The sequence below is a fragment of the Lissotriton helveticus genome, chromosome 7, assembly GCF_964261635.1.
Source record: "Lissotriton helveticus chromosome 7, aLisHel1.1, whole genome shotgun sequence".
Lineage (NCBI taxonomy): Eukaryota > Metazoa > Chordata > Amphibia > Caudata > Salamandridae > Lissotriton > Lissotriton helveticus.
Genome location: NC_136068.1, coordinates 235283630 through 235295655, shown reverse-complemented (window position 1 = coordinate 235295655; position 12026 = coordinate 235283630). Strand labels below are relative to the sequence as shown.

General features: G+C 38.2%; 1 protein-coding gene across 1 annotated transcript in view; it reads right to left on the bottom strand.

Annotated features, from left to right (window-relative positions):
- The window catches only part of LOC144766720 (disheveled-associated activator of morphogenesis 2-like), a 902367-nt gene that overhangs the window by 633643 nt on the left and 256698 nt on the right, over window positions 1–12026 (bottom strand). The gene's annotated exons all lie outside the window — the stretch shown is intronic.

The following is a 12026-nucleotide window of genomic DNA, read 5'->3' as shown; positions in this document are numbered from 1 at the left end:
GGACAAAAAAAGGAACGTCTTGCTGAAGTTGGCAAGATAACATGAAGCCACTTTGGAACTACTTTTAGGTAGACTGCGGGAATCAGCTTTGTTGGCCCATTCAGAAAACACAAATATTCCACAGGTTAAAGGTTAAAAAATAAACCAACATGCCTCTTATTACTCCTCTACCCTCCACCAATAAAATACATAGGGGTCCATTATGATGTCGGGCGGATTGCCTCCGCCAGGCTGGCGGTAGCCACCGCCGGCCTGGCGGAGGAAATCCGCCCGACATCCATTGCCCAATTCCCCCCCGCCACATTAGGATGGCGGGGGGGGGAATTGCGCCCCGGTCGCCTTGCGGCCGGGGCGGAATGTGTTTCATATGGTGGCGGTGTCTGTTAGACACCGCCAGCCATATTACAATGAGCCTATTGTCAGGCCTTTCAGTGGCGGCAATGCCACCACGGAAAGGCAGGCGGTCTTTGGTTTGGGGACCCCCTGAGTGCATTTGATTGTGAGATTGTGGCGGGCGGTGCAGTGAGCACCGCCTGCAACAATGTTAAAAGGAGGATTGCGCCCGCCATCCTAATTCACATTTCGGGACCCCCGCCCTCGAGGCGGGCGGTCCCGTTTCCCGATAGGGTGGCGGGCGGGCAAAGCCCGCCCGCCATCCTAATGGCCCCCATAATTTTGATTTTATAGACAAGTGTATGCTGCTTCCCCTTCATGCAAGCTGCATTTTCAGAGAAGAGGAAAGTTTAAACATATGCCACTAAGTACTGTCTCTCTGCGCATTAGCAAGTGACTGTTTTTTTCCCACAAGCTGCTACAAGCATACAAAAGGGCATATTCACAAGCCCCTATCACCACAGGAACGTCACTTTAAGTGACGCTCTTGTGTCGATATGTGCTTCACCTATGCAGGGGGAAACGTAAGGCTGCACCATACTGTTGTAAATATGGTACAGCCCTGCTTTTCAGAAGTGGCAGGGTGTGATCTTAAGCCAAGGAGGCTAACGCCACGCTCCGCCACTTCATTGTAAATATGCCCCAAAGTGTTTGGGCTCCCATGCACCCAGGAGCAGATTTACAAGCCCCTTGCACCAGTGGTGTATCACTTTTTGTGACGCACTGATGGAGCGAGATAGAAAACAAAATTTTGTTTAAACTCGCAAAGTCACATTTCCATAACATGAATAAAATTATTAATGATTTGTGATATGTCGTGCTAATACAACCTAGATTAAACTTTACACGTGGGGGGACTAACATGTGTGCTCATAAACGTGCATATTTGTTGCATCTTTTTGTTCGTGCAAAATAATAAAATAATTTATTGTTTTCGTTTTGTCATTACTAACTGCTGCATACTTAAAATATGCATGTGCTTGTTTTGCTTTTCCTTGTCTGTGTGATGTCATTTCTACTATTCTAGGTGCATATGGGTCTCATAGAAAAACGGAGACTGGTAAATATAAACGCTGCTTTATTTGTTTGCAATGGCTAGGTAACATTTTAATTAATCGGGTGGGTTAATTATTTAGTAAACCATGGGGTGGATACAGAATATACTTTATTTCTTACATTAATACTTTTCTTGTGTTTGTTTTATACTAGAAATCATAAGTTGCCTGCTTTTGAGGCCTAACTATTTGAGCCGCACAAAAAGAGCTAATCCATATTTCTGCAGAAAGTCACGAGACGCCCATTCTGAATTAAAACGTTTATTGAAGCTGCATTCACAAAGCAAAAACTGATGAGCTGACATCATTCTGTCGGACATGGCCAAGGTCGAAAGTGAACTTTTTGTCAGTCCTTAACTTGGCATCCGCGGAAGTTGCTCTGAAAAGCTATGGAAGCTGCGAGGATGACCTGTTACAAAGTTGCAATAGCAGGAATCCTCTGGCTTCACGTGGAAGAGACAATGGTCTTTGTAAGACATGAGTTTGTGGAACTTTTCAAGAATCGGGTGACATGTCACTTGTCACTCTCAGCCAATGGGACGTCGAGTATTTCTGAAAACTTTCCTTTACTAGTTTAGTTAGCGTAGAAAGGTATAAAAAGTCATGCCCTTAGGGTTGGGCTGGCTGCTGCTTTCTGACTTTCCGATGAGGGTGATGTGCTGCTGGACTTTGCGTGGAGCACGTAAGAATCCTCAAAGAACTTTACTTTAATTTCTGTCTATTTAGCTCAGTTAGGGAAATAGGTTTTAGAAATGCTAAACTTTATATAATTTCTTTAAACTGATTCAATTGCTTAAATTGTAATTTTCTCAATTTCCTTACCATCATGCTTGCTTTATTGCAAATAAATTTCATTTATAAAACTTACAACATATATACCATAATTTAGAAAATAAAATCTTACTTTTGACAAACAAGCTGGTCTTGGTTATTCAGAAGTGTAGGTTACCATTAGCTAGATCACGTCACCTATGGTGGTCGTTTAAATGGTTGGGTTTTATTCTAATGACAATATTCTTTCTGCAAATGTATAAAATGTTTATAGTTTGTAAATAATGTGTAAATAGATTTATTTGACCACCTGATTCAGTAGGCCCAAAATATATCAGGTTCATAAATGGGTCCATGCATAGTTTAGAATTTTGTTTATAGGTTATGAAATTGGGTAGCGTAGTTTATGATATATTTTCTATGGCCCGCTGGATCAATTATCTGGTAGCAGAGGATGGTTGCTAAGGGGTAACCAAGGTAACATGTTGGTTGCTAAGGATTGCGTCATGGTATGCAAATAGGATTAATGTTTTAACACTTGTTAAGTTCGTTTTTCGTGCCTATCTGTAAGCTATACCGGTATAGATTGTGTGGCGAGAAATTAGTCACGCAAGCCATCTGTTCGTTTGTAGTGATATCGCCGAGTATCACAAGAGGTATCGCCGTGTACCATAGTGTTGTCGCCGAACAGCACAGTTTTAGGGCTAGGTCTGAATCTTGTATAGTGAGGATTTTCTAAGAAATCAAAGCAGCATGAGAATAGGGACAAAGCGCCTTCCATAAAACTCACTGTGATGAAAGTATTAGTTATATCCGAGCTTGAGTGAAGGGTAAAATTTAACGTCGGTGCATGATTATCTATAAACAGGTTAGAGTCCTGTACGGGTACATGTTTCATATCTATAAACAGGTGAAAGCCCTGTACGGATAACGTCGTTATTTTGTTAACGGTGCATGATTTCTATAAACAGGTGAGAGTCCTGTACGGATTTCGTGTGTGTTTGAATTTAGGGAATTTTCCGTGTAAAAGTGCGAGTTTGAGTTGTATTTTATGTTCAAGTGGAACTCTTAGAACTTTCACTTCGCGGTGGGTTCAGAGCAAAGCGAGTTCATAATTATACTTGCTAGAAGGGTGGGGTAAGGTTACTCTACTAACAATTGAATATTATCCTTAGTGTGAATAGCGCCGTCTATTCCGAAGTGTGGATACTTGAATGTATGTAAACTATCCTAAATAGTGAAACGAACAGATGTTGTCTTTATAAGTCATTGTTAAGAATTAATTTACACTGAAAAGTGTTCTTAAAATGGCGCTGTGAAAAGATTTTGTGAAGGAGGGGTAAGCGCCAGGAGTGAGAAGCGAGAAACCGCAGCTGCTGTGTACGTCACAGAACCGCGCTGGGATTGGGTGACCTACGTCACAAGCTGTATTCTGATTGGCTCCTGAGTCTCTAACGGCCTGTGAGCTGATTGGTCCTTAGGAAAATCTCCAAAATTATTGGTCGAGCTGAAAAGTGACGCAGCTCAACTGCCATTGGCTTGTTAGTGTGTTTCGCGCACGGATTGGTTGTTTTGCGGAACATCCCGGAAATATTTTACGAACGATTTTGTGAATTAAATTTAACTTTTGAAAATGAGTTATCATTTTAAACATGTTGAGAAAAAGACAACATTATTTCAGAAATTTAAGAATTTATTTTCACCTGACAAGAAAATCGAAACGCGAGGTGGTAAACTACTTCATAAGTATAAAACACCTGCAGCGTACATGGAAGGTGAATACGGATATCATACTGTCTTATGGTTCGACAGTTGGAAACGTTATACTAAAAACGATGGTGTTTTGGCTTGGCCTGATGATGGTTCATTTAATGTAAGAGTTTTAAGAAACTTACGAGAGAAAATGAATGCTCTTGTTCCAAAACCGAGACCAACTCAATTTGAAGCTCTAGTTGAGTGGGAAGATGAAATGTATCAGTTACAAAGAGAAGCTAGTGGAATTAAAAGACCTTCTAAAAATCCATCATGGAAAAGAGAAACTCATGAAGATAGATTACGAATGTGGAGACAGGGAAACATGAGTGAAGGATTGTATTTAATTCATGAAATGGTAATGGGTTCTCCTACAGGGAAATCTATGGAAAGTGAATCTGAGGATGCAATCATGGAAGAAATATATACAACTGCTAGAAAGAAACAGCCTAATCAGCCTTTGAGACCTCCTAGATCATGGTCTACTCCGGTGGTTTCTACTGAAACTTCACCGAGTGCACCTCCAATTAATGAAGCTCCTAAACTTTATCCAAATAATTGTGAAATCACTGAAACTCCTAGAAGATCAGAATTTGAGAATGCTCGAAATGAGGGTAGACATTTTTCAATGACTCCAAGAGCAAGGGAACCTCCAAAAGATTATACAAGAGAGACAAGAAATGTTGAGGATGATGATTATAATGAATACTTAAGGTCTAAAGAAGAATTAATCAAAAGAATGACAAAAGGCATGGAAGCTGTTACAGTTCCAGTAACAATAGGTCCTGTTCAGCCTGTATTTGATCAAAGAAATACAAACAAAACTGGATTAACTATTCCTTTAAATACAGAAATTCAAAAGCCTGCTGAAAAATCTTATTCAGAATTGACAGAATTAAACACTTCTAGATCGAGAATGCCTGATTTAACCTTTAATGAGGATTTATCTCCAAAAACACCAATGGGTGCTATGTCAGATGTAGGAAGTCCTGAAGTCAGGGTAACTACACCAAAGCTTGATGTGGCCAAATTAAAAGCGAATATAGAAGAATTAATAATTGGAACAATTGGCCCAGATAGTTTAAATTACTATCGGGATGATGAACTATTATTCATTTGCAAAAGTATTCAATGGAAAACGAAAAATAAATATGATCAATTAGAGGATCTAGCTGCAGAACTTGAAATCGATGTGAGTAAACAAAAGAATTTTGCAAAACATTATAGATTAGATTTCTCAGAAAGCGACATTGAGAGTTTGAACTCAATGGGAAGAATAGTTCACATTAAAGATTTGATTGTCTATATCAAGAAGCTAGGAGAACTGAACAAATGGAGAGTTAAATGGACCAAAAGGAAGGAAGATGAAAGGTTAGAAAAATTGTCAAAACAATTTCCAATGAGAGAAGTTGCAGGTGGAGGATATGTTCATGTCCCATGGTCGAGACAGGACATTCTGTTATTCACAAATGACTTTCCAAAATTAAGAGAGAAACCTGTTGAGTGGTACAGGCAAGTCGATAGATTTATCAAAGTGTCAAAAGTTCTGTGGATTGATTTGGATGGATCTTTTGACATTGTTGTTCCATCTGATCTTTGGACGGAATGTAAAATATCTATTAGTTGGCCAAAAACAGAACCTGAGCGAATCAAAGAAACAGGTGCCCCAAATCCACTTGTAATGGATTTTTATGAGAAAGTAATTGTTTGGATGAAAAACAAAATTCCACCCAAAGAAGTTGATTGGGTTAAAATAGAAAGAACAGAACAGGAAACAAAAGAATCAGTTCATTCTTTTTATGAAAGACTACTGTTAATCTTTAAACAATACAGTGGTTATGAAAAATTAGATGAGAAAGACATGAGTCATTTTATCTATAGATTTGTTTATGGACTAAAACCTGAAATTGGAGAAATGATCAGAACTAGTATTGTCGGATGGCAAGCACTATCTATAGATGATATTCTGAGAAAAGCAAAATATTGTAGCGATGAATTAGAAGTAAAACAGAAGAAGCTAAAGGAGAAAGCCATGTGGGCACAGGTAAAGGTAGCTGAGCAACAGATTGCCAGCATGGGAAATAAGAACGCTAATTTTGTTCAAACTGGAAATACGAACCAGATACAAGGAAAGTTTAAAGGTAATAATTTCCAAAAGAAATTTAGCCCAAAGATAAAAGAGCTGAAACAAAGATTACCTTGTTTTAATTGTGGCGAAATTGGACATTGGAGGGACGAGTGTCCTCATCCTCCTAGAAACTTAAAGAATCCCTTATTGAATCCACAGATGCAGAATGGTGTTAACGTGCAGCAACAGCTACAGATGCAACAGGGGTTAAATGAATTTAATATTCAGCGACAATTACAACAACAGCAACAACAACAGGTGAATAATCGTCAGGACCAGTTGCCACAACCACCTTTTCCGAATTGTGGGGGAGTTCAAAAATATAATCCAAACGTGGGATTTCAGGGATGTGAACAGGTAATAAAACCACAAAAACAGCAAAAGCAGCAAAGGGTTCAAATGCAAAATGCTTCACAACAATTTTTATTAACAGAAAGCCAAGACAGTGATTCTGATGATTATTGCTGACGGTGCCCGAGAGGGGAGGAAGAGTGTGTTGTTGGAGCCACTCTTGAGGTTGACCAGTCTGGTCCTTATGTAAACGGGAAAGTTAATGATGTAGACATCACTTTTCTAGTGGACACTGGTGCTACCCGTTCTACTGTTAGATCAGTGGAAATTGAAAACCTACCTCTCTCTGGGGATACCATCCAAGTTGTCGGAGTAAGTAATCAGCAAATTAAAACAGACTTAACTGATCCAGTACCAGTTGAAATTGGAAATTACAGAGACAAACACAGATTTGTGGTTTGTAATAGTAGTCCAGTAAATCTATTAGGTAGGGACATCCTATGTAAAATGAATTGCAGAATATATTGTTCTCCTGAAGGAGTTGAATTACAAACAATGGAGGAAAATGGTTTGTACAGAATGACAATGATGATGATGGAAGCAGAAGAAACAAAATTGTTTCCTGCATTTGAAGAAAAAGATTTACCTGAAGAGCTAAAAGAAACAGTGAAATCTGAAATATGGGATTTTACTGGGAATGAGATGGGTCTGATGAAAAATGTAGATCCTGTTAAAATTGCATTGAAGCAGGGAATAGAATTTCCAAACACTCCACAATATAAAATGAAAACAGAGACAATTGAAGGTATTACACCTATAATTGAAAAATTAATCAAGCAAGGTGTATTGAAAGAAATGAAGAGTAGCTCTTGTAATTCACCAATTATGGGAGTTAAAAAGGCTAACGGAACATTTAGGATCGTACAAGATCTGAGAAAGGTTAATCAAATTGTTATTCCATGTTGTCCTGTGGTTCCAAATCCAGCAGTAATTCTATTTCAGATTCCATATGATGCTGAATGGTACACAGTCATTGACCTTTGCAATGCATTCTTTACTGTTCCTCTACACCCAGACAGTTATGAAATCTTTGCTTTCAGATTCCAAGGTAAGACCCTTGGATGGACAAGAATCCCTCAGGGCTATACAGAAAGTCCTTCAATCTTTAACGAACTGTTAAAAAGATCATTAGAAGATTTAGACTTACCAGGTAGGTCTACTTTGGTGCAGTATATTGATGATTTGTTAATAGCTGCAAAGACAAGAGAAAATTGTGTAACAGACACAATAATTCTGTTAAATCGCCTTGCAGAAGAAGGACATAAAGTGTCCCCAGCAAAACTACAGTTTTGCAAACAGGAAGTGAAATATCTTGGTCACAGAATTGCAAAAGGAAAAAGACAAGTAACAATAGAGAGAATAAAAGTGATTCAAGCAATGTTACCGCCAAGAACACAAAGACAGGTCAGAATGTTCCTGGGAATGGTAGGTTACTGTCGACAATGGATAAGTGGATTTTCAGTAATTGCGAAACCACTACAAAGACTGACCAAATCAGATGTAAAAGATCCAATTATTCTCAATGATGTTGAGATGGAATCTTTTGAAAACTTGAAAAAGAGCTTATGCCAAGCTCCTGCTTTGGGTATGCCAAATTATGAGAAAGATTTTGAACTGTATTGCAGTGAGAGAGAAGGATGTGCATTATCTGTGTTAATACAGAGACATGGGAACCTAAAGAAACCTATTGCATATTTCTCTGCAGTTCTTGATCCAATTGCAAAAGCATTACCAGGTTGTTTAAAAGCAGTGGCAGCTACAAGTATCAGTCTTGAACAAAGTGAAGGAATCATTATGGGATTTCCTGTAAAAGTTTTTGTGCCTCATTCAGTTGAAATATTACTGACAAGAGGTAAGACTCAACATTTAACGAGTAGCAGATTGACAAAGTATGAGAAAATCATACTGGGAGCAGATAATGTTTCAATTTCAAGATGTTTGAATCTGAATCCTTCTACATTACTGCCTGATTCTGAAATTGTTGATGACATTGAGACAGAACATGAATGTTTAGATGTCATGGAATTCTGCACAAAACCAAGAAAAGACATCAAAGACAGACCTTTGCCTGAATCGGATTTTGTCTACTTTGTAGATGGCTCATGCTTAAGATCCGAAGGTGGTGTCTTGAAAGCTTCATACTCAGTTTGTACAGTCGAAGATGTTGAAGAAGCATCATGTCTTGAAGGAGTTCGTTCAGCACAAGTGGCTGAATTGATTGCTTTAATTCGTGCATGTGAAATATCAAAAGATATAAGAGTTACCATCATTACTGATAGTCAGTATGGGTACGGAGTTGTGCATGATTATGGACAACTCTGGTCACAGAGAGGATACATGACATCAACAGGATCACCAATTAAAAATGCAGTTTTCATTAGAAGATTAATTGAAGCAATACAATTGCCAAAAGAAATTGCCATAGTCAAGTGTGCAGCACACACTAGAGGAACTGATTATATTTCCAAAGGAAATGCCTTCGCAGATGAAACAGCAAAGTACTGCGCGAGGAAAAATTATTCTTACAATCGGAATAGAAGTACAGAAACTGATTCAAATTCATTAATGCTAACAACTGTTGTAGAAACATGGAATGAGATTAGAGATTTACAAAACGAAGCAGATGATGAAGAAAAAGACCAGTGGTTAAAATCAGATTGTAGACAACGTGATGAAGATGGAGTGTGGGTTTACAAAGATGGCAGAGTAGTTTTACCAAATTGCATGATTTCTGACATGGCCAGATTATATCATGGTCCTGCACATTTAGGAAGAGATTCTATGGTCAGACTGTTTAAAGAAACATGGTTCAATACCAAGTTTAGAACCATTGCAGAATCTTTTTGTCAAAGGTGTTTGTCATGCCAACAAATGAATCCAAACAGAAAATCAGTGGTGGGGACAGGAATAATTGGTCGAGAGGGTGGTCCCTTTACCAGGTTACAAATAGATTTCATTGAAATGCCCTTACACAACTGTTTGAAATATGTACTTGTAATTGTATGCTTGTTCTCAAGGTGGGTAGAGGCTTTTCCTACACGACATTGTGATTCAATTACAGTAGCAAAACTAATGCTCAGAGAAATCATCCCAAGGTACGGTTTTCCAGTCACTATTGAGAGTGATGGAGGAAGCCATTTTGATAATAAACTGTTGAAATTAATTTGCGAAGCTATGAGTATTGAGCAGAAAATACACTGTGCATACAGACCAGAGGCATCAGGTGTAGTTGAACAAATAAATGGAACTATCAAAAACAGAATTGGAAAAATGTGTCTAGAGACAGGAGTGAAGTGGACTGATGCTCTTCCACTTGTTTTGATGTCAATAAGAAGTACACCAGATAAAAAGACAGGTTTGAGTCCTCATGAAATTTTGATGGGAAGAGTTATGAGGCAAGCTTTTGTACCTGTAGGTAAACTGTTGAGCATAAATGACAGTGCAATTTTGGATTACTGTAAAAGGTTATCTGATATGGTAACTTCTGTATCTAATCAGGTGGGAACTGAAGCACAATCAAATGACAAAGTTTTGACACATGATCTGAGACCTGGAGACTGGGTCAGAACGAAAGTACATCGGAGGAGGAATTGTCTATCTCCTAGATGGCAGAAACCTAGGCAGGTAATCTTGATCACTACTAATGCTGTAAAGTGCAGAGGATTGAAGCGCTGGATTCATCCAAGTCATACTATTCCAATACCAACTCCTGAGAATTCTGATGTTGAAAGTGATACCACAGATGACTCTGATTCTGAAGCAGAAGACAGAACAGAAGGTGAAGTAATTCCAGATTCTGAAGATCGACAAGAAAGTCGACATCTGGAAACTGTGCCAGTAAATGGAAATCTGACAAGAAAAGACTTAGAAATAATTGAAATAGATTCTGAAGGTGAAGAGAATCTGTTAAAAGGAAAGATAACTGAGGATTCGGTTGTCTATATTGAAGACAAAGAAGCTGAACCAAAAGAAGTTTCAGACCAGGAGAGTATCGAAAGGCAGAGAACAAGCTCTGAAGTAAGGAACAAAAATCCGAAATCTGGGAAGCTAGAGGTAATTGAGGAAGAGGAGGAGAACGAATTACCGAGTACCAGTGATGGAAGACAAAGTGAAGTTCCTGAAGGAGTGAAATTGCCGTATAGAGAAGTTCCTGAGTCAATTGAAATTTCAGACTACGAAACTGAGGAAAGTGACGTGGAGGGTGGAAGTGAAAACGGAAAGAAAAGGACATGGAAATCAGAATCAAATAATTCTGAACCAAAGAAAAAGTACGTGAGAAAAGCAGACTTCTGGCCTGGTGGAAGGTTGAGAGTGAGATTAATCAAAAAGCCAATAGAACAAGTTGAAGAAATAAGTAGTCAAAAGAGTCCTGGAAAAGAAGTTGGAGTTGGGAGGAAAATAGAAGTGATATCAAGAAAAGGGAAGAGAATAATTAGACCAAACCAGAAATACAAGTCTCCTGAGTGGACTTACTTAGTAATTCCACCTGTTATAGACATATATGATAGTAGTGAAGAAGAAAACGAAATCCAAGAAATTAGTGACAATGATTGAAGTACAAATTTATTAAATTGGCATAAGGCTGAAGAAATCCTGTTAGTTGACACAAGGTCGAAGAAAAACTGTCTAGTAGAAGAAAACTTATGTATGACATAAGGTCGAAGAAATCTTGTTTAGGGTTATAAAAGAAAAATATATTTTAAAAGGGGGGTGTATATAAATTTTAAAATTTATTTTTAAATTTATTTTTGAGGCTAAAACTAACCTAAAAATGCCTTACATTAAGGAGAGCACTTCAAAATGCTCTGTTTTTAAAAGATGCTGTAAGATGACTCTGGTGTGTCTGCTCATTTTAGTTCTGCTCTGGTTGGTACTAGCTGTGATCATACCTTTAGAAATGAATAGAGAATTACATAAAGTTAACATAACAAGCAAAGCTCTGGTTAGCCAAACTAAACATAGTGCATCTGCTAAAGTAATTGATCATCAGCCTAACATTCATCAAGATAAATCAATAGGTGATTTTTCAAGTAATACTTTCACAAAGCTTTTGAGCGAATATGTAAAGGTAATGGATGCAAAGGATTGTTATGTATGCGTTAAGTTACCCGCTTCTGTTTCTGAGGGAGTAACATATAATATGCTTCCTCTCACTTATGCTGTTACATGTAGTGTATTAACTAGTTTATTTTATCAAACTGGTCGTTTAGAATATTACTATTCAAATTATGATGAGATTTTTGCTAATGTCAAGATTGATAATGCTTTAAATAAGCATAAGAAAGCTAAACAATTGAGGGAATATTTCCTTGTTACTAATGAACTCACTTATGAGTATGCTTACAAGAATAATCTAACATGTAAATTAAGTGCTGAAGGGAAGAAATTTCTGAATATGGTTGAGGAGAGAAGAGCAATTTATAGGATCAGCACCTGCGGCGCATTTTACTGCCACATATTTACAAGGACAGAAGAAAGCCACCCTGTGTGACTTCTCCTGTACTTTGAACGCCCCTTTCCACGCAGCACTTTGCATGAAAGGGGCATCCATGGGTGTTGATGTGGGGGTTCCTATG